Raw genomic sequence first — 22,672 nt, 5'->3', positions numbered from 1 at the left:
GAGTCAGTTGTGCGTTGATCTTAATTAAAGTTTGTGGGTGTGCCATTTTCTCGTCTGCTTTTCCCTTCTGGGGGATTAAGCATCAATCTGATGACGTAATGTCAAATGTCATGTACCCTAATTTATGACGTACTGAATACGGTAACGTTATAAACGATGCAGGAATGTTTAACCGTAAATATGCATGAATTCTTGCATACAAAATCAAGTTCAAAACACCCATTTTACCTTTGATACCTAGGTAGGTACCTAGGTAGTACCTACCTTGCTATTAACCTAAGTCCTGGTTTAGCGTAGCCTAAGTTGCGGCATATCGCTGGCTTAGCCAAGCCCAAATTAGTAAGGGGATTTCGTCGGTAAAACTAGACTACTGCCGCGCCCCACTGATTCGGTAAGAAGGTAGATCTAGGGTACTTATCCGCGGCGGCCTAGACTACCTATGGCAGCTGCGGTTTTTCTATGCAGTTTTACCTCCTGAACAAGAATTTTAAGTAATATTTGTTTGGACGACTGTAATTAACCCTAAGGGTCCAGTACTAAACATAGCGAAATTCATTGGACAGCCCAATCCCTAGTGGATGTCGTATCCGCGGTTGCGTTCCTTGCAGTCCGCGCGGAGTGCTTCTGTAGAAATACCAATTAGGCTACTAGTTTATGTGTGGAATGGTCGCCTTGTTCATTAACAGCCCCGTGGGAATGAATGTAAAAACTTGAACAAAAGGCAGTAGGGGAAACAACCAACTGGACTATCTGATCCAGTTTTGACCGCGTGTGGATCCACCCTCCGAAAAAAGTACTTTAACATGTCCTGACACTGGAGATGGGCACCAGTCACAAGTCATCAGTGGTGAGAGCAACAGCTTGAGACCTCTACTATCCTTTTGAAGTATTTTCTCCAAAGTTAGAAATTAAGGTCGTAATTAAAGATTAAACAGAGGTTAATGAATGTCTAGCCATGCGCAGTGTAAACATACCTCCATGATGCTTTAGAAATTTTTAGCTAAAACACCAAAAATGTAGAAGATTGATGCCATCTTGATGTTTTTGGAGTCACTTGTGTCAATAAACTTTCCATTCCATGTGCCAAATCCACACACCACTTGTATTCTTAGACGCTGGGGCACTTTCTTCACAACAATCGTCAACAATGACACTAACCACTTGGCAGATCCTAGGAAACTACGATTTTTTGGTAGAAAGAAAAAGTGGGTACTAGCTAATTATTTAAATAAATAGTTAAACAGCAGTATAAGGTCATGAATTGCATAAATTTTTTACATATTCATGATTATTAATTTGAAAATATTCATTGTTGAAAAAGTAACTAGATTCCTGACTCAAATATCAACAGATTTGCTTTGAATTGTACCTACGGCATTGTTCGCTCTCTTCTATTGTTTATCAGTTTACCCTCCAAACTGGGTATAAGACTTACACAAAACTGGGGAAATAAGTGAAATTAGCATATCTGTTTGTAGTATATATACATATTAGAGCAATTTATCATTATTGCATTACTATGACTACTATAATTCTTGGAAACAGTTTCTAAATGCATCGGCGTATGTGTGAAGCTCCACGAAATTGGCAACGATGAAATTTTGCTGTCGTCTGCTTATATCTACTTTAGAAATATCTGTAATTTTTTAAGGTTAATTTGCTTACAAAAAGGGGATAATAGACATGAATTAAAATAAACATTTTGAAGTAACAAAGTAAGGTAAACTAAATAATAAGTAAGGTAAACAATTAAGGGAATAAAGCTTTGCACCTCATAAACAGTGTAGTCGTGTGCTGCCCCCGCAACTGTGTTTGTGGAGTGAGCGCTTCGGAACCCGGAAGAGCAATGTAGTTTAAATGCTATTTGGAGCGAATTAAGACCAAAATGTGTACAATTACGATCAAATAAGCACTGTGGAGTTTCAGTTGTGATGGCAGTAAGGATAAAACCACCGATTACAAGGTAAAAATGCATTTCTGTTCAAACCATGACCCGAGAATAAGAAGTTTCATACTTTCACTAATATAGGCAACAAAATGTTTTATTGTGCTGATTACAACTGCAATCTTGAGTAAGATCAATAAACGTTACATATATATGCTAATATTGTTCGAATGAGTGGTGGGAAGGCTGGGAAGGACGTGAAATCCATGCCGGTTACAAATGGCACCTCAGTCGGTTGACGACATATGGGATTTAAAAACTGCCTTGAAAATATATTTTACGAAGACTTCACATGCTTATTTTAGTTCGTATGGCGCTTAGATATATCACATTGTGTTGATGAAACTTCAATCTTTTGACTTGTATTCTTAAAGATGTAATTGTATTCTTGTTTCACCAATTAAATATTGAGTGAATAAGGCTGATCCACCCGATGACAATGGATCCAAGGCTGTGTTTCCCCCAAGTATAAACATAAAAAAGGGCATATTAAAAAAATTTAAAGGCAGCAATTATCCAGGGTTGCAACGTATGGGAACCATGCTGCATTAGTAGTTTTCAGTTTTACTTTATACCTAGTCTACACTAGAGCATTTTTTATTTCATTTGCATAGTGTACTGCTAGGCTAGACCTAGGATATGCACTAAATATTTTTGTCATCAAAAGTGTTGATTGTGATTTTGGTAAAATTTTACTCAAAAGCACTAGTACTTATTTTTTACACGAAAATATCCTTTCCCTATTTTTTAATGTATGCGTTGAACATTTGTGATGTTCGCTTTGTTTGCAAATGACCTAACCAACCACACCTAATTAACCTAAGATACAGGATTCTTACCTTACTGTGCGGTACTATTGGGTGGTTGGTTAGGTCATTTGCAATCAAGATGAATGACAGAAAGATTAAAAGCAAACATTGAAACAGGGAAATATTTTCATACCCAATATTTTATAATTGTTTAGAATAAACATTTTACCTGTAGCAGAAGTTTTTTTTTTTTTAGGTTAAGCAATGACTGTAGGGTATAGCTTAGTACATTAATTGGAAATAAGTTGGGAAATCCAGCCTAACAGAACCTGAAATAACTTTGTGCATTGACTAACCTGGATGATAGGCTTTTATCGTCAGTAGATAGATTATTATAGTTATCATGTATAGGCTGTTTCAGTGTAAGTTATGGTAGGGTTTCATAAATATTCAGTATAGAAGCTGAAGTCAGTTCAGTAGTCAGTTAATGAGATATTATTTACCTAAGACAACTTTTTATTTCAGTGCCCGGTTGGGGAGGATCTCACGTTCAAGGATTTGGTGAAGAACCTGGAATAAAGACCCAAATATTCCATTTTATTCGGTCAATTAAAACTGTTATGAAGTGTAAGTGTTAAGTATGGTACATGTTTCCCTTGTAAAATATGCAGAATTGAAATGTGCATATTACCTAGATATAAAAACTGTTAACTCATGCTGTACGAATTTTCATCCTTTTAATTGTCAGTTGGGAAAAGCTGTGGCAACGTTGATGAATTATTGTGGAGCTTTGCTGATGTTTTCACATAGTGCTAGTTTTGGGTTGGCTATAAAGAAGAGCATTGCTTTCTTCTGGGTCTGAGATTATTGGGATATCCACTTGGTTGTATGCATATTTCCAGTTGTATGCATATACAGTATATTAGCCTCTTTGACCTGTGTTTAATTCACTCATATGCAACTTGAATCCTGCTCAGAGAGTTGCATTGAGTATGCCAAAGGACATGGTAAGCTCTTGTCTTTTCAGATGACATTTTTCAAAAAAAGTTTGGATGGTTGTGGCATGAAATTGTGCAAGACAGGTAAGACGGACAGCATTTGGATGGTCACTGGCATATAAAATTCACCCTTTTAGGGTGCCTTATTTTCATGTAGTACTGTGGGCTTAAGGATATTTGTTAGTTTCTCAAAGGCTTTCCCTTTTTAAGATGTAAGGCAAATTTACATGTACCTTTGCTGGTATGAGTAGTGTCTCAAAAAATACAGGGAAAAGCACTGGCACTGATATAGAATCTAGTCCTTAGGATGGATGGGGATTGTTTCTAGGTTTTTAATTTTCTATTACCTGAAATTAATGTTGTTCATGAACTTTACCTGTCAGATATATATATAGCTGTATTCTCCGAAGTCCGACAGAATTCAAAACTCCCGGCACACGCAGTGGGCGCCAGGTGGTTATACCCACTCCCGCCGCTGGGAGGCGGATATCAGGAATCATTCCCATTTTCTATTCAGATTTTTCTCTGTCGCGGTAGTGAAAACACCTGTTTCCATTACCTCCGCCTAGGATTTTGAAACTTCATTAGCCGCTTAAGTATCCTACTTTTTTTTTTTTTTGAATGATTGACTTGGATTTGTGGCTAGGCATACGCTATCATAAATTAATTAAAATTTTTTCATTGCATATGATGTCTGAATCTAGTTAGCCTAGTTTCAGACTTTGTTGTCTGCAACGGGTAAGGGGAGGCTACCGAATCCTTCGGTAGACACTCGCTTAGTATACAGACTTTTACATGTTTTCTTTGTTGAGAGTCAATGTAATTAGTGTAATGTTGACTGATTTCCGAAAGAGAGTATGATTCGTATGTACGCAAATTAGAGCGTGATAGAATCAGGAGGTCTTCCTCCACAGTAACAGAAGTTAGGATAATGAACCTACTAACCTCCAGTAGACTTTATTTTGCCTAACCCTGTGGTATGGCTTACGGGCCTAGAGGAAGTTCTGTGAGAAGTAATGCCCTTTCTATTATGGTGGATTACATCAAGTGAGCTTGAAAAAGTGCTCGCTCTCCAATCAGTGTTGTGAGTGTAGTGATGTTGATTTTGCCCCTAGTGTTGTGGAGGGGGCGTCAGATCGGTCCTATAACGCCTCTAGGTCTAAACTCTGTCGGACTCCCAGGACCAGGGAGGGGGCAAGTTGAAAACCGAAGGAGGGTTACGGGAACCCCCCCACCAATCTGGCGTCCCTTCGGCAGGATAAGGCTGCCAAAGATCGTGCACGTGCATGAATCATGAAAGATTGCTTCTCGTCCTCCGAGGCGTCCTCCCCGCAAGGTTGGAGCTCTCGAAAGGACTCGCGCCTCTAAAAAAAGAAGCTTCAGAGAAGAGGATGCTTCACGTCCTCTCTCTCGTCAGGAGGGAGCGTCAGAGTACTGATCTGGCGTCCGTTAGGCTTGACTTAATATCGATAAGCGTGACAAAGACGCAAAATGTCGCACAGGCGGCTGTAGTCTTGGTCAAGAGATTAAAAATGTCCTTAAGGCAGGACCCTCACGAGGACGCCTTTCGAGACATTCAACGCTCTATCGAGAGGAAGGAACGTCTTACTCTTGTAGCAAGGATTGTTTTCTTGCTTTCCAGGCACGCTCCCCTCCCTCCTCCCCTCATGGCGCTATGGATACGTTATGTGACGTTCGCTTTACTACGAAACGGGTATGTTCAAGCTCATAAGCTTGACGTCCGGCAAGCTGATTTGCATAGTCAAACAGCTCGCCAAGACGCATCTTACTCGTCCCTAAGGGACGCTCTGTCAGCGGACAGAGATGACACTGGACAGACTATCCTAGTTTTCGACAGGAGAAGGGCAAAGAATTCCTCATACCCAAGAACACACAGGCGTCCTTTTAAATGCCCTTCTGCAGTGTCGATGAGCGTGACAAAGACGCAAGATGTCGCACAGCCGGCCGTCGTTTTTGTCAAGAGTGGCGAACGTCCTTAAGACTCGTCCTGATGACGATCACCGTACTTATGCTTAGGACGCTCGCGTTTCAGGAGCGGCTCTCCCCTCGCAGGAAGCCTCTCAAGTTACTCGTGTTGACGCACGTCATTCACTATGACGCTTCCCTTGATGTTCGTCGCTCTTCTTACTATCCGGACGCTCTTCAAGACGCTCAAAGAAGGCAATCAGGACGTTCGGCAAGCACCTCGCGACGATGCCTTTCGGAACGCTCGGCGTTCCTTTTTTTGAGCGCGTTTCTGGATATGTTCATTTGCATTACTAAGACGCAAGATGTTGCACAGGCGGCCACCGTCTTTGTTAGAAGGTAACGAAAGTCTTTAAGGCCGTCTTGGAGACGATAGCCTTACGTCTTCCTATAGTGCTCTCACACTTCAGGAGCAGCGTGCGGCTCTCCAGGACGCTTTTCGGGTGGCCTTTCAGAAGACGCTCGACGTCATAAACATTGATAAGCTTTTTGGAACGCTAGCGAGGACGCTCGCCAGGACGCTAGCGAGGACGCTCGCCAGGACGCTAGCGAGGACGCTTTTGAAGACGCTCGCATCCTACAGTCATGACGCTCGGTAGAGCACTTGCCAGGACGTTCTTCAGAACGATAGGCGTCCTACGCATCAAGACGTTCGGCAGGATTCCTGCAAGAACGCTCTTCAAGAGGGCGTCGTCGAAGAAGAGGAAGGAGTTTGGTCTCGTCAAGATGTCTACTTCGCTTTCTACGAAGGGAGCGTTCAATAGAATCCATCACTTGATGAATTCCAGGAAACTGTAAGCAGATTTCGGTGTCATAAAACGCTTCGTCTGCTTTCGGGATTGCGCTGCGAAGGGGAACATTAAGGTCCTTCCTGTCGGTAAGCCCAGTCTCTAATCAGGAATCCTGCCCCTTCCTCGATTATGCGGGAATCGGGAAGGCTATATGCTCGAATTCCTGATTACTTTCCGTCATGCAATTGGGTTAGTTCTCATTGACAAAGTTCTTAATAACATTTTATCGCAGAAGCGGATAAGTAACAAAATTTCGAAAGAGCTCTCATTCATTAGTCAGAGGCTCATCCAGGAAAAAAGACTTATAGACTACGTCATGAAGTCTTATGTCAAATATCATAAGAGCTTGAACTTTCCTTTTCGATCTTCGGTTCTCACTTGAGGATTTCCATTTGAATAATATTATTCCTTCTCTTGGCAAAGAGAATGAAGACAGTCGATTTCCATTCTCTCTCTCTTCCTCGTCGAGGAAAGAATGTAGTAGAGAATTAGATGTTCAAGTGACTGCAATACTTATGTATTTTATCTTCGCGTCATATTACTAATGTAAAGTTCAAGTCATATACGCATATCGTAGTTACCTCTACAGATGGCAACCGAAAGGACTGTTATTTTAAGTGGATTTAATCGGTCCTTCCTGCAAACTTCCAGGAGTTTCCGGTGTAAGGACAATGCTTGAAGGTATTGTTACAACAACACCAACTCAGCTTCTGCATGTAGCGAATTATGTTTCGCTTAAATATGCCTGCTTGAGAATTTTCTTATGATCGATAATAGTAACGAACCTATTGCCTTCGTAGAAGAGAGTAGCTGGTAACTCAGGCAGAATAGTGCGAAACGAGAGGTTGTTGCTGTCATTGTGGATGACGCAGTATATTTAATCGGTACTCGCGGCAACTTTCCAGGAGTTTCCGATTTAACATTGGGTCAATTAAGCGTAATGTTACGACAACACAAAATCAGCTTCTGTATTTAGCGAATTCTGTTTCGCTTAAATATGCCAACTTGAGAATTTGTTCAAATAATGGAAAATCTATTCCTTAGATGAATAGAATAGCTGGCAACTCGGCATAAGACTGCGAGGTGAACATAAGCTGCTGCCTGTACTGTCCCCAACAGTGTCTCACACTGTCACCAACTCAGTGTTAGGTAGCTCGTTGTACTGCTCAGTCGGTTACGTCTCTCTCTCCCGCGGGATGATTTACGAACCGTATCTCTGCCCTACAATCATGACTTTCGCCTCGGGTTGAGGGGATTTCTGGTAATCATGAATAAACACTTCCTTTTGCTAAGAAATTTTCAACAGAGATATCTCTTAGACATGTTCGGCGCTTGCTTACCGCACTGTAACAGAATTTCTGTACGAGTCTACCGCAGCATAGCACTATAATAAGCTCTCCTGCTTATGCAAAGCGCAGCCTTATTAGGGAGGGAAGCATGCTTAGTGAGGGAATGGATGAGTCTGCTGGGGACCATTTCCTCGCTGGAGAAGCTTGTTTCCCTGAATAGACTGCAATTCAGACCTCTACAGTTTTTCCTACAGGAGAACTGAAATAACATCAAAGATCTAGAGATAATTCTAAACGTCTCTCAATGGGTTAAGGATCACCTCAGGTGATACTGAGAGGGAGCCAGGCATCCGGACAGAGGTCCTGGCACATAATCTAAAAGAATTGGAAGCAATTTGGTTGGCTCTCCAGTTCCTCGAAGAGTGAGGTTTTGGTCGAGTGGTCCAAATCATCTCAGATAATTCCGCAGCTCTCTCATCCCAAGAAAAGACAGATGGTTATCGCATAGGCACGGAACGTAACGATCCCTTAAGAGGTTCGTTACACGTTATTGCACGTCCGTGCGGATCTTCTCGATCGACGGCAGCAACTACTGACGTTTGAGTAATCCTCGCTTAGAAGTATGTCGAGAGTTGTGGAGACTTTGGGGACGTCCTTTCGTAGATTTTGCAATATTGAAGACGTAGAAGCTTCCTCTACGTTGCGCCCTTATTCTCGATCCGAGAGCGGTAGCAATAGACGCCATCCTATAGTATGGAATGGGGATAGTTGGTTAGCCCTTTTCCCCTATTCAAAAGCTTAGGAAATGTGATAAGATAATCGCTGGAGTCAGAGGGAGTGAGAAAGACGCTGATCGCCCCATGTTGGCCTTCGAGAGGCTGGATTCACAGAGGTCACGTCCTTCAGAGAGCACTTTCCAAGGACCCTTCCCGAGAGAATTGGTCTACTCTAAACAGCCTCACTTCGAGAGGTCGGGATACCTAAAATCTCTCCGCTCTGAGTCTGAATGCGTTCAGACTGTCAAGAAGCGAGAGGATCTTCAAGATTTAATTGCAAGTCTCATTGCCAAAGCAAAGCAGTGCTGCATATTTTGCAGTGTACCAATCGGAGTGGGCCGTTTCTGGACATAGGGCAGGAAGAATGACTGTTCCTCCACCTCGGACCTCTGTGAATTACTTTACCGCCTTCCCATTCCGTCTGAAGTATGGGATAAGCTAGCAGTCCCAACAACTATTGTAGAATACGGAAATATGTTGACGGCCTCTAGGCTCAGAGATTCGGATCTGTCAAACAACAAAGCCCTTCATGATCTTTGAGGTCTGTGGAAATCTTGAAATTTTTTTAGATCGAAGCTTCCGGCATGGAACTTAGATGTAGTCTGAAGTTCCTGATGTCAAAGCATTTCGAACCTCTCCTTTCTGTAAACTTAATACACGTAACCAGAAAGGCTAATTTTCTAACCACTCTAGCTGCGGCAAAGATGGTTAGTGAGGTTTTAGCCATCATCAGAGGTTTTGGCTTTAGAGGACATAATTCGGTGTCCTCTAAGCCTTCCGTTCTTGCTAAGAACGAAAACCCGTCTAACCCTTGGCCCAGAGACCTGGAGATCAAGGGGATGGCACAATTTATTGGGCAAGAGCCACAGAGAGTCCTGTGCCCTGTCGGGACTCTCAAGTTTTATCTTGATAAAACTAAAGAAAGTCGAGGTCATTCGGACAATCTGCGGTGTTCCGTAAAAAGACCAGACTTGCCCATGTCGAAGAACGCCCTGGCGTTATTTTTAAGGAGTCTTTCTAAAAGGCTCATTCGTCATGTTTGAACAAAGATTTGAAACCTTTTAAAGTAAATGCTCACGAGGTGAGGGCGCGGCCTCGGAAGCATTTCAACAGAGCATGACACTCAGTAATATCCTGAGTGCCACGTTTGAGCGAAGCAACTCTGTGTTCGCTTCACACTCCCGACGGGATGTGAAGACGACATATGAGATCTGCGAGTCGCTAGGACCATACTATCCGTAGAAATATTATTGGAGGCAGGAAGCAGCACGAATCCTATCCTATAGAAAAGGATAGGTGTGCTTTTAACTTTGAAGGGTTGGTTCGCTTGAGGCGCTTTCCCTTTCGTTAGCCTAGAAGTTATGGGACTAACTTCGATAGGTTAGGTCAGGTGGTGGTTTTAGCTTCGTTGCCCTCACAGTATGGTCAATATGGTCTAGTCACATTGTGGTCACGCTCCCGTTTGACAGATCATCTAGAGCGCACCAACTACACAGGTCACTACCTTGTTGGCAACTCTAGTAAAGCAAAAGCAGACTTCGGTGACAGTATTCAAGAAGTCAGCTATGCTAACAGGTAAGGAATCAAGATGTCAATCATCTGCACTTGAGGTGTTTCCTAATCCTTCTATTCTGTCCCTTCCCACCTCCAATGGTGGGATTCAGCTATATATATATCTGACAGGTAAGTTTCATGAACAAAATGTTATTGTTATGATACAATAAGTTTGTTCATACTTACCTGGCAGAATGATATATAATTAAAGTACCCACCCACCTCCCTCAGGGGACAGTGGTATGAAAAATCTGAATAGAAAATGGGAATGATTCCTGATATCCGCCTCCCAGCGGCGGGAGTGGGTACTAACCACCTGGCCGCCCACTGCGTGTGCCGGGAGTTTTGAAATTCTGTCGGACTTCGGAGAATACAGCTATATATATATCTGCCAGGTAAGTATGAACAAACTTTATTGTATCATAACAATAACATTTTTCCAAGGTGTAGTAAATAAAGTAAATTCTACTCAATTTTTTTTAAATAAATGATCGCATCGAGTTATCTTGTGTGACTGTTTTCTTTACATCTTCACTTCATCTTCTAAACAGTTGTTTTTCCTAAACATTGTAAATTATAGTGTAGACTATTATAGGAAGGCTCCTATTTTGGCATATTTTGATGATAAATTTGCATCATGGCCCAAAATCTATATGATTCTTAAGGTAGTGTAAACAAATTATTTTGTATTGTCAATTTACATACTCCATTGTGGTGCTTTTGTGTCATTACATTCTGTACCAAATGATATCTTTCACTCTATTTGCTGTAAGGTCTTTGTTGAACTGGCATAGTAGGGGGTTCCACACTAGACCCTACTCTGTTTCAAGCCTAATCAGTTTCCTTTTGGCAAGGACCTTTGACAGCATAAGACCAGCTTAACCTAAAGCAGCCAGTCAACCTTTTGCTCTGTAACTGTAGGTGTTGATGTTCATGATTCTGGGAATCTTGAAGTTTATTGTGAAAGCAAAATGTTCCTCCGCCATACTTTTTCAGACTTATGTAATAATTTCTGAACTGTAGATATTTGTAAAAATACTTGTCTTTTCTTATTTTTCTCTCTGCTGTGGAAACTTGTATAGCAAGTTGCTATTTTTGTGGTTTTTTTTGTGTGAGTTTATTATGGTTTGAATACAAGGAATACCCTTTTTATAATGAAACTATTCAGTTGAAGCCAGGTACCATGTGCTTGTTATTTTCAGTGGTTAATCAGCCAGTGCTGGATGGATAACAACAGCACTGGACTGACTACACAGTACAATCATACCTTAATTAACAGACATAAATCCATTCCAGAGGGCTTTCCTTTAATCACATTGTCCTTAAACTGAACAAATTTTCCCCATAATAATGGAAATTGGATTAATCAATTTTAGACCTCCAAAAACATGACAAATAAAAACAATTTAACCCAGTTCTAACAAATCTAGCATGTGCATAGAAATCATACAAAAAAAACATAAGTTAAATAGATTAAATAATTGTTTTTAAATATGTAACTGACCTGGCAGTTATATACATAGCTATATTCTCTGATGTCGTGACATCACGACAGACTTTTCGAAACTCGCGGCAATCGCCGACCATCGGTCAGGTGATCGTTACCTGTACGCCCTCTAGATAGTTACCTGGAAACCCCATATTTTTTCTGTCGCCCAAGCCGGCAACTTCGTTGTTGTGGGCTCCTCGATAGGTTTTCGTACTCGCTAGAGTATTTCATCGTTGGGTGAAGTATTTTATTGGCTTTCGCTGTTGTTGACTTGGATTGATTTTGGATTTGTTTTTGGATTACTCAATTAACAATGTCGGACTCGGGAGTTGTGTATAGAGTCTGCTGTAAAGGGGGGTGTAGGGTTAGAATTCCCAAAGCTTCTCTTGATCCCCACACACTTTGTGTGAATTGTAGGGGTAGAATTTGCACTTTTGAGAATAGATGATGAGTGCTTGGATTTTGGATGATAAGGAGTGGAAGGAGTTGGACAAGTATGTCCGTAAGCTCGAGAGAGATAGAATTAGAAGAACTAAGAGTTCCCTTTCCCGTTCATCAACGAATCAGGAAGTGGTAGATAATCCCATAGTTCCTTCCCCTGCTCCTTCGAGCGTAATTTAGTAGAAGTATCAGCTCCCGAACCTGTCTACCGAGTCGGGGGCGAAGGACTCAACCTTTGCAGGTATTCAAGCGGTGCTTGAAAAAATGGGACAACAGATTGCCTCTCTTACTGAGCAGGGCAATCGCACTTGGACTGTCGTAAGTGCCCAAGGTGCTAAAGTCAGTGTAAGTGATAAGTTTAGTGTTAGTGACAGTGTAGTGGAGGGTGCGTCCGATCGGTCCTGTCGCGCTCCTAGACCCAGAGAACCTCTTACAAGCTCCCGGACCCATGGGAGAACGTAAAGTCGAAAGTCTAAGGGAGGCGAGAGGCTCTAGTATCCGGTCGGGCGTGCCCTCAAACAAACCTGCTGACGCTTCCAAGGTTGCTTCAGACAGCCGTAGAAAAGGCGCGTCGAGTGTGTTTGGTTCGTCATCCGATGACGTCTCCCCACATCGAGGATGGCGACACTCTACTTCCTCTCGTCCTCTCAAGAGGAAATATTACCTCGTGTTTGTGAGAGGTCTCATCAGATGAGCAACTGCCGGGCTGTTCAGTCACTGGAGTTCTCCAAAGAGAAGTTTTCGTCATCGGAAGCCTCGCCAGCTAAACAGAGCAAGACAGCGCTTTCGATGCACGCTCCTTTTCCTCCTTCTACTTGGGAGGATTTACCTAGGAAGCTTCCTACCAAGCGTCCTCAGGAAGCCTTAGAAGGATCGACTCCTCTGGCTGCAGTTCGTGTGGGCGAACCTGACGAGTTACCCTCTCCCTCGAGAGACAATGAAGCCAAGAATATGCTCCAAGATATGCAACAGCAGCTGTCTGTACTTATGGAAAAGCTGCAAGAACCCAAGCGTCAGTCTGACGCCCCAGGGAGTGATGAAGACTTCGCGAAGCAGTCAACGCCAAGAAGAACACAGACAACCAGGACACTTCGATTTACTCGGACATGACGCTTCCGAGCGTGACGCCAGCGCGCGTAAGAGCAAAGAGCGTGACGCCAGCGCGCGTAAGAGCAAAGAGCGTGACGCCAGCGCGCGTAAGAGCAAAGAGCGTGACGCCAGCGCTCGTAAGAGCAAAGAGCGTGACGCCAGCGCGCGTGAGAGAGAAGGACGTGACGCCGACGCTCGTAAGCATGACGCCTCGGCGGTTTCTGGTGCCAAGGAACGCATCGAGACCAATGACGCTCCGGCTTTGGCTTTAACTAACATCATCCGATGCGGAACGAGACAGAGAGAGACCTTCGGAGATGTTGGAGGTAGTTTCGGAAGAGGAGACGAAAGAACAAGTTCCTCCTTCCGACTATAAGACTCTTATGCTTCTGTTTCAAGAGCTTTTTGAAACGGATTTCAAGCCTGCAGCACCTCGTTCTCCCCTGTCTCAGTTCCTTTGTGGAAGAACCCAGAATAAGACTGCCTTTACTAAGATGGTTCTTTCCATTTCGGCCAAGAAAGCGCTTGCGAAGATGAACGACTGGATGAAAGAGAAAAAGGAGCGAGGCAAAACTGCTTTGTTTCGTTTTTCCTCCTGCAAGATTGGCTTCGAAATCCAGCGTTTGGTACGAGACTGGGGAAGTTCTGGGCTGGGAGTACCTGCCTCCTCTCAGGAGACTTCTCCAGTATCGTCGATGCCAATCGTAGACACGCCTTATCAGCAGCGAAGGTGATGTGGTCGATGCAAGAGTTCGATCATTTACTGAAGGGCGTGTTTAGAGTGTTTGAGGTCCTGAACTTTCTAGATTGGTCTCTGAGTGCTCTTGCCAAGAAAGTGGAAGAGAAGGATTCAACGGACATTTCTAACCTTCTGAGTGTGATGTCTTGTATGGACAAGGCTTTACGTGACGGAACTAATGAAGTGGCAGCGATTTTCACGGCAGGAATCGTGAAGAAAAGGTTCCTTCTCTGCTCCTTTACAGCTAAAGGGGTCACACAGGTACAAAGAGCAGAACTTTTGTTTGCCCCCCTTTGCGAAATTTCTTTTTCCACAGGAGATTATTAGAGATATTGCCACTTCATTGACTCAGAAGACCACACAGGACCTAATATTGAAGGCAGCCAGTGGGTTTTGCCTTCTTCATTTGCGACCAAGAGAGCGAGAGAGGAGAAAACACCACAACAGTTTTTTCGAGAGGAACAGCCCCGAGGGACGTCGGGAACTTCTAGAAAGCCTCCAGAAAAGGTGGCAGCTTCCTTCCAAAAGGAGGCCATGATCAGACAGTCCTTCAGACACAAATAGGAGCCAGGCTTTCTTTGTTTTGGGAAGCCTGGAGAGAGAGAGGAGGGGCGGACAACTGGACCCTTCAGATACTAAGGGAGGGCTACAAGATCCCTTTTTTTTTTACGCCAAACCTCCCATAGTTTTAGATCCCCTCGACTTAACAGCGAATTACAAGGACAGCAGCAAGAGATTCGCGTTAAAAGAACAAGTAGAGCTTATGCTCTTAAAAAAGGCGATAGAACCTGTTTCACCCCAAGAGAATCCGGGGTTCTACAATCGACTGTTTTTGGTACCCAAGAGCTCGGGAGGATGGAGACCCGTTCTGGACGTCAGTGCTCTAAAACGCCTTCGTCGTGAAGACGAAATTCACGATGGAGACAACGCAATCAGTGCTATCGGCGTTGAGACCGGGAGATTGGATGGTCTCATTAGACCTACAGGACGCTTATTTTCAGTCCCCATCCACCCAAGCTCTCGGAAGTACCTCAGGTTCTTTATTCGAAGGAAGAGTATTCCAGTTCAGGGCTCTTGCTTCGGGCTCAGCACAGCGACAAACAAAATATTCACAGCTATTATGGCGAATGTAGCCAAATGGCTACACGAAGGGGGATCCGCATTTCTCTTTATCGGACGATTGGCTTCTCAGGGCCAACTCCAAGAAAACAGTGTCTGGAGGATATGAAAATAACCCTGAACCTAGTACGGGAACTAGGGCTAGTGGTGAACCTGGAAAAGTCTCACCTGGAGCCCTCGCTCGATCATTTATTTAGGAGTTCTGATGAAACTCTCAGGATTTTCGGGCTTCTCCCTCCCAGGAGAGACAAGACCGATGCCATGAATCGGGTGCAGGAATTCCTGGGGAGACAACAATGTTCGGCGAGGGAATGGATGAGTCTTTTGGGGACCATTTCCTCTCGATCGAACAGTTTGTCTCACTGGGAAGACTGCATCTCAGACCTCTGCAATTTTACCTCAACAGAAATTGGAAAGGAAGGAACAAAGGCTTTCAGACACCTTCCCAATTTCAGCAGAGGTCAAGAAGGACTTGATTTGGTGGCTGGATCCAGCGAAGCTGGGAGAAGGAGTTTCACTTCAACAATTGAATCCACAGCTAATACTGTTCTCGACGCATCAGACCTAGGCTGGGAGCGACTCTCCCGGGGAACCGGGAAATTTCGGGAAGATGGAGCGAAACCGAAAGAAATTGGCATATCAACAAGAAACGAGCTGATGGCAGCTTTTCTAGCTCTTCAGGCATTCAAGGAATGTGTGGCAGGCAAAGTAGTGGAAATAAGCATGGACAACGTGACTGCTCTACGTATGTCAGGAAACAAGGAGGCACCCACTCGTTTTTCTCTGAACGAGACAGCCAAGAATCTGTTGCTATGGGCAAAGGACAGAAATATCGTCCTCCAAACGAGATTTTGTACAAGGAGAATTAAATGTCAGAGCGACCCTCTTGAGTCGGAGAAATCAGGTCCTGCCAACAGAATGGACCTGCTCAAGTTAGAGGTATGAGAATTACTATGGCGGGTTATGGGGGCAACCTTCCATAGACTTGTTTGCAACAACAAGACAAGGAGGATGCAGACGTTCTGCTCACCGGTGCCGGATCCACAAAGACGGGGTAGCAGTAGACGCGTTCCTCATGAACTGGGAAGGACTGGATCTGTACGCCTTCCTCCTCTTCAAAGTGATACCACAAAAGTATTAAAGAAGTTCGCGCAGTCCGAAGGAAGCAGAATGACCCTGATAGCCCCGTACTGGCCGACGCGAGGACTGGTTCGCAGAGATGTTGCAGTGGCTAGTGGAAGTTCCAAGAACCCTTCCGTTGCTTCCAGATCTGCTCAGACAGCCCCACTTCAAACGGTATTACAGGAATACCCGCGCTCTTCAGCTAACTGCCTTCGACTGTCGAAAAAGCTCCTTAGAGCTAGAGGCTTTTCGCGAGAGGCAGCTAAAGCCTATCGCCAGATCAAGAAGGGCTTCGACCATCAACGTCTACCAGTCGAATGGGAGATATTTAGAAACTGGTGTAAGGAGAAGAAGGTGTCCTCGCCCAACACATCTGTGAGCCAGATCGCAGACTTCCTTCTTCACTTAAAACTTAAAGTAGGTCTAGCCACTACTACAATTAAGGGATACAGGAGCATGCTGGCGTCAGTCTTTAGACATAGAGGACTGGACTTGTCTAGGAATCAAGATCTTCACGACTTAATTAGATCTTTTGATACTACGAAACAAAAGATTGAACAACTACCAGGATGGAATCTGGACGTAGTACTAAGGTTTTTAATGTCTGACAAGTTTGAGCCGATCCAGGAGAGCTTGTTCAGGAATTTAACCAGGAAGACACTTTTTCTAGTCGCTCTCGCTACTGCAAGGAAGAGTAAGCGAGATTCAAGCTATGGACAAAAGAGTAGGAATTAGTAGATCTAAAGCGGTTTGTTCAACCACTTTAGGTTTCTTAGCCAAGAATGAAACTCCTTCCAATCCTTGGCCTAGGTCTTTTACGATTCCCAGCCTTGGAGATTTTGCAGGTCAGGAACGTGAAAGGACTCTTTGTCCGGTAAGAGCATTACAGTGTTATCTGCCACAGGTGCAAGGACGTTAGAGGGACTTTTGACAACTTATGGTGTTCCGTTTAAAGATCCCAAAAGGCCTATGTCAAAGAACGCTTTAGCCTTCTTTATTAGAAGTGTGATTCAAGAAGCTCACACGGAGTGCAATGAAACGCTTTACAAGGCTTTAAAGGTAAAGGCCCATGAAGTGCGAGCAGTCTCGACGTCAATGGCGTTAGAAAGAATCAGTCCCTTAAAGCCATTTTTAGACGCGACATACTGGAGGGAGCAGCTCCGTATTTTCTTCTTTTTTATCTGAAACAAATAGAAACGGTATATGAAGACTGCAGAACCCTTGGAACGTTCGTAGCCACTGGCTCCGGTGTTGGGTGGAGGAGTTGATTTGACCTATAATCATACATGTTAGACCCTTGATGTCTATTTTTTTTGGTGGGTGGTCTGTTGAAGGTTAGGGGAAACCTTCAACAGTCTAGTGTATATGTGTGTCTTTTCAATCTCTTGTATGCAAGGATTGGATGGTTAGGTGGTTTTCCCCTTTGCCTGTTTTAGCCCATGTCAAGGGCATAGGTGGTTTTGTCGCATAGAGGTCACGTCCCGTCGACAAACCCCTTTGAGCTCATCAGCGCACAGGTCACATCCTTAGCTGGAGCTCCTAAGGAGAGCAGGACTAAAGAGGCAGTACTCATCAAGTCAGCTTCCTTAACAGGTAAGAATCTTTAGTTACCTATCAAGTAGTTACCTTACAACGATGTTGCTGTCTCTGACCCTCCTCCAAAGGTGTCAATCAGCTATGTATATAAACTGCCTGGTCAGTTACATATTTAAAAATGATATTTTTATTTTAAGATAAATTTTTAAATATACTTACCTGGCAGTTATATACAATTAGAAACCCACCCACCTCCCCTCAAGAGACTAGAGGGCGAGAAAATATGGGGTTTCCAGGTAACTATCTAGAGGGCGTACAGGTAACGATCACCTGACGATGGTCGGCGATTGCCGCGAGTTTCGAAAAGTCTGTCGTGACGTCACGACGTCAGAGAATATAGCTATGTATATAACTGCCAGGTAAGTATATTTAAAAATTTATCTTAAAATAAAAATATCATAATTTTGTTCTCACATTATACCTCTAATTGGGAGATTTAATAGCCCGTGTGGAAAGTGATGATGAAGGGGAGAGAGAGATGTTGTTTGGAAGGGCAGTTCTTTTCCATGAAAATGGCAGCAACTGTACTTCTGGGGTTGGTTCTCTTTTCTGTCCTCTATTGCTTTCTTATTGAAGCTTGTTTCTTTCCCTGTAAGAAACTGTCCAATGATGTTTGTCTTGCCTGCATTGTAAAATTTTATTAAAGTGGGAGATAGCATTGGCATACAGCAGGTTTATAACACGGCTTCTTACAGCTTGTCAGGGTGATATTTTTAATGGAGTCTTTACAATTCCCCCCATGTTACATACATTTCTTTTATTAATGAACTAGGGACAGCCTTCTCTCTTCCTTTTCGGGAGACAATTCTACAGCTATTGTGTCTGTTGCTGCCCCTTCTGAAAGTAGTGCAGTTCTTTTGCTCGATTTTCTTATCCTCCACATCATCATCATCACTGACCTCCAAGCCCATGTTCTTGGCCAGGGACACAAATTATCCTCCACAGCAGGGTCAGCCTTGCTGGTATCTCTAGCTTCCTTGGAAGCCATGATGAATTATTACAGTAGTTACTGTACTGAGCACTTGAATATGAAAAACACAGATGCAAGGTTTAGCACAGATGTGCACTGAGTGAGTCACACACATAAATTGAACCTTTTCCCTTTGTTTCAGAAGGAAACCTAATACATATGAAAGCAAGCAAACATTTGTTAAAAGAGTGGATTTTTCACAAACAAAACATCCTCTAACTGAATTGTCCATAACGCAGGTATGGTTGTATTTTTAAGAGCATTTTCTGCATTTTTTGGAGAGTTTAGAAAGGAAATGGGTAGTTCTGATTTGGTAAATATGCCAGAAGAGATTTTCAGTGGTGATGTATGTCACACTGCTTGTACATCAGTGTTTTCAGAACATGCAGTATTGAATTAATGGTAGTACTATTATAAACTAGTATAGTGATAAAAGTGAATCATACATAGCAGATTTGTAGGACTTCTTGAAGAGTTTGTTTTTAAGTGAGAAGTAAAAGTTGTTGCCATGCAAAATTAGAGGAGGACAACTTCCGGTTAGAAACCAAAGGGAACAGATGAGAAGTCAGAAAGCAGTACAACTTGGCCCAAAAGGATACTGCAAAGGATATTTAGTACAATTGGCCCATCAGTTACTGACACCTATTCTGATAAATAGAAAAAAAAGGCTATGGGATCAAGGAATTTTGTATTGTCTTACAATTTAAATGCAATAGAAGTATTGGCAACAATGTCAAGTTATCCAGTACCAAATGCTTTTCACATCTAGTATATGTTGAATATAACTGTGAAATACAATTGTATGAAAAGAATGCAGATCTTTCAAAGAATGAAAGATTCTTTTCAGTCTCACATAGTTTTTTTGGGGAAATGCTACTTCGGGTAATATAACCCTTGTTAATTGTTGAAAATGCATTTTAAAATAATGGATGCAACACCCAACACAGATGTGCAAGTTGTAGCCTTTACCTGCAATTTTACCCATGAATAATTCCTTAGTGGAATAACATGAGTAAAGCATATGTGGTTTCTCATGCACTTTATATATGGGAGTGTTTTATACCGGTGGAAAAGCAAGTAAACCTTTGTGAAATGGTGGTTGATTCAGTCCCTTGGGGATTGAATCATGATTGATGATAATGGTGTGTATATGAAATATTAATTCATTTAATGGTATATGTTCACTGCATTAATTCATACTTTATCATAATACATTTGCTGTTATATGTTTACTGTATTAATACATATATTATCATGTTCGATTATTCACTTTTATGTCTTGGATTGTGTTTGGTGTGTATATCTGTCAATACCAATACTAGAAGAAGTTTTTTTAGGGTAATTTTTTTAAAATGTTGTATCTTTGTTTGTGTAACTGATATTGGTTCAGGCTTCCGTTGTTAAAATATTTTATTTAGTATCTGATATAGTACTTGGTCTTCCTTAAACTTTTCCTTGTTATCTAATCAGTTTTAACATTTTGGAAAAACAGTGGAAGCTATGGGCAGCTGCTAATTGCCAAAGCTGCTACCGTATCAGTTGTAAATGACAACAGTAGCAGCAAGAGCAATGCACAAGAATAATGGTGATAATGATTGATAAATACAGTGGCTATGCTCTGTTACTTTTACTTACTCTGACCATTATTATGGTGTTAGTGAAATTGTGATTTATATGTTGTGAAACAGAAATTTCTCTTTATTTCGTCATTGCAGTTTCAAGGCCAAGTCACCCCAGAATTTGTGTGGCTTAGAAACAGCCAGATTAGGTCTATAGAAAATTATCAGTTATAAAGAACTAGACAATTTAATTCAGTATTAGATCGTGCATGAGTAAGTAAAGAGTTAGAGGAAACGGTTTGTAGGTTCCAAAAGTTAGCTAGTGATTGTTGCAGTAATTTTTAATTTTGTAAAATATCCAGTGTCTGTTTTATTAGAAGTAAAAGACTGGATACAGTCTTGAAATGATGTAGAAGTATAATGCATCTTATTATAGCAAGGTCTGTTGTTTCTTCTTTCAGAGAAGACAATAGAGAAAGCTATTACTGTTTCTCTCTCTCTCTCTCTCTCTCTTCTCTCTCTCTCTCTCAGTGGAATTTTATTTTAGTACGCTTTGGATACCACTGTGATATTCAAGTATCTGTATGTGTCTCTTATCTTAGTGAAAAGCTGTACAAAATGTGATTACAAAGTTCTGTTGGATTTGTTGTATTGTAAAGTAATTAATTGACATTTGTCACAGAGCCAGTGGGATTATATGTCATGAACTTCATAACATTTCGTATGTTTACACTGTGATGTATCGTTTAGTTATAAATATTTTTGTAATTTCTTAAAAGTTCTTCATGACTTCCCAGTATATTTATGTTAGCTAGTTACCCTATTAGAGAGGTCATCACAAACAGAAATTTTGCTACTCTTCGTATGATTAATGGCATCTTGTATTTTTCAGATCCGCTGATACCTGTGAATATTTTTGTCATCCTGTTCAAGCTTATTTTTGGCTGAAAGTATGTGGAATTGTTAAGAAAAAAATATTGTACTACTGTTCTATCAAGGAAATGTTTGCTGCAGACCAAGCATGCTGTCGAACTGTGATGCTCAGGAAGTCGTATTTTTGTGGATGAATTGTTTTTGTATGGATATTGAAATATATTAGGTTTTTTTAGATGTTTCTTTTACATGACCTCCTGGTGACATTTATAGCTTTTCATTCGAACCACTGAAATAAATGGATATATGACACTTGTATGGACAGTACAGGTATAATTTAGTTGGCCACAGAACATTACATGAATATAGCTGTTCTTTTCCATTTCATTTTCGTGTAGCGCAGGGTATTACATGTAATGTATTGGTGTATGTTAACAAGTGGCAATAACACCTGGGTGTACCATTTTCATGCGGGTGGCTTAAGAAGAGAACAATTTAGGAGTAAAGCAAGATTTGTAGCAATATGAAGGATGTATACTGAACTGTAAGTTGTCATCATCTTGCCTTTTTTTTTTTCATTGGATGTTCCCTATACAGGGTTAGATATGAAATGAGTTAACTAAACTTCTCTGTCATGTGTATCCTTGGTCTAGTATCCCACCTGGTTTAAGTTTTGGTACATGCCCTTTTTCCATGATGGTTTAGGCTTTTCTACTGGTTTTCGAACTTCTTGAAATACAATTTCTGTAACTAGTCCTCGACACTTTTAACACCTGCCCAAACCAACTAGGTATAAGGATACACAACTGTGGAAATGTTGCACTTTTCACTATGTTAATCGTATACAAACGATTGAATAGAGCAAGAAGAAACTTCTTGCTATATGGTTGCAATTCTGATACAGATTCAAGCTAGGCTTGAATAGAAAAAAACTAGTTGCTTGAATGAAGTGAGTGAAGGACCAGTATAAAAATAAGGTTGGTAGAGAAGAAAGAATGAACTTCCAGAGAAGGATGAGCTACATTCTTAGATTTGAGATTCTTGCCTAAAGGTTTTGTGCATCAGTGAGCTGTAAGCTGTCATGGGGTATGCATAGATAAAGAATTTGGACAGAAAGGTGGGAAGAGGTATGTCTTGTCAACTTTTTGGAATGAACAGTGAGCTGATATCTGTGTAGCTAACAGGGAAGTGCCATCAATGCACTCCATGATAAGCTCTAGGCATTACTCCTCGTAGGGGCTTATTGCTGTCAGTGCACCTCACGCAGTGCAATGCGATATTACATAAAGTTCCAAATTACTTTACACCCTCTTCTAACAATTCCCAGGTTTTCCTCCTTTTACACCTTTTATACCTTTTACTCTCAGTTTTTCTTTCATCACTGAACACCCTAATAGGTCCCAGCATTTGGCCTAATTTCTATTTATCTGTCTAGGATTATTTAAAATGTCTTACAGTATGCTTTGAGCCCTAGCTGTTACCCTTTAATAGCCTGGTACTTTATCGAGGCTTGTTTCCTTTCTTCTGCCGTGCTGTCCAGACTCTCTTGAGTATTACTTCATGGTACAAATGTTGGGTTTTCTCAGT

The 22,672-nt window shown here is 41.9% G+C and overlaps 1 protein-coding gene and 1 long non-coding RNA gene across 5 annotated transcripts in view; one reads left to right on the top strand and one right to left on the bottom strand.

The window, feature by feature from the left end:
- Positions 1-22,672, bottom strand: part of LOC135223539 (retinol dehydrogenase 13-like) — a 65,844-nt gene that overhangs the window by 25,351 nt on the left and 17,821 nt on the right. The window lies entirely within an intron of this gene.
- On the top strand, positions 2,118-21,320 carry LOC135223538 (uncharacterized). Its single transcript, XR_010316522.1, has 3 exons — positions 2,118-3,321; positions 18,796-18,892; positions 21,105-21,320. It is a non-coding gene; the product is annotated as an uncharacterized LOC135223538 (long non-coding RNA).

Source organism: Macrobrachium nipponense, chromosome 10, assembly GCF_015104395.2.
Source record: "Macrobrachium nipponense isolate FS-2020 chromosome 10, ASM1510439v2, whole genome shotgun sequence".
Taxonomy (NCBI): Eukaryota; Metazoa; Arthropoda; class Malacostraca; order Decapoda; family Palaemonidae; genus Macrobrachium; species Macrobrachium nipponense.
This window is presented reverse-complemented; position numbering and strand designations above follow the sequence as displayed.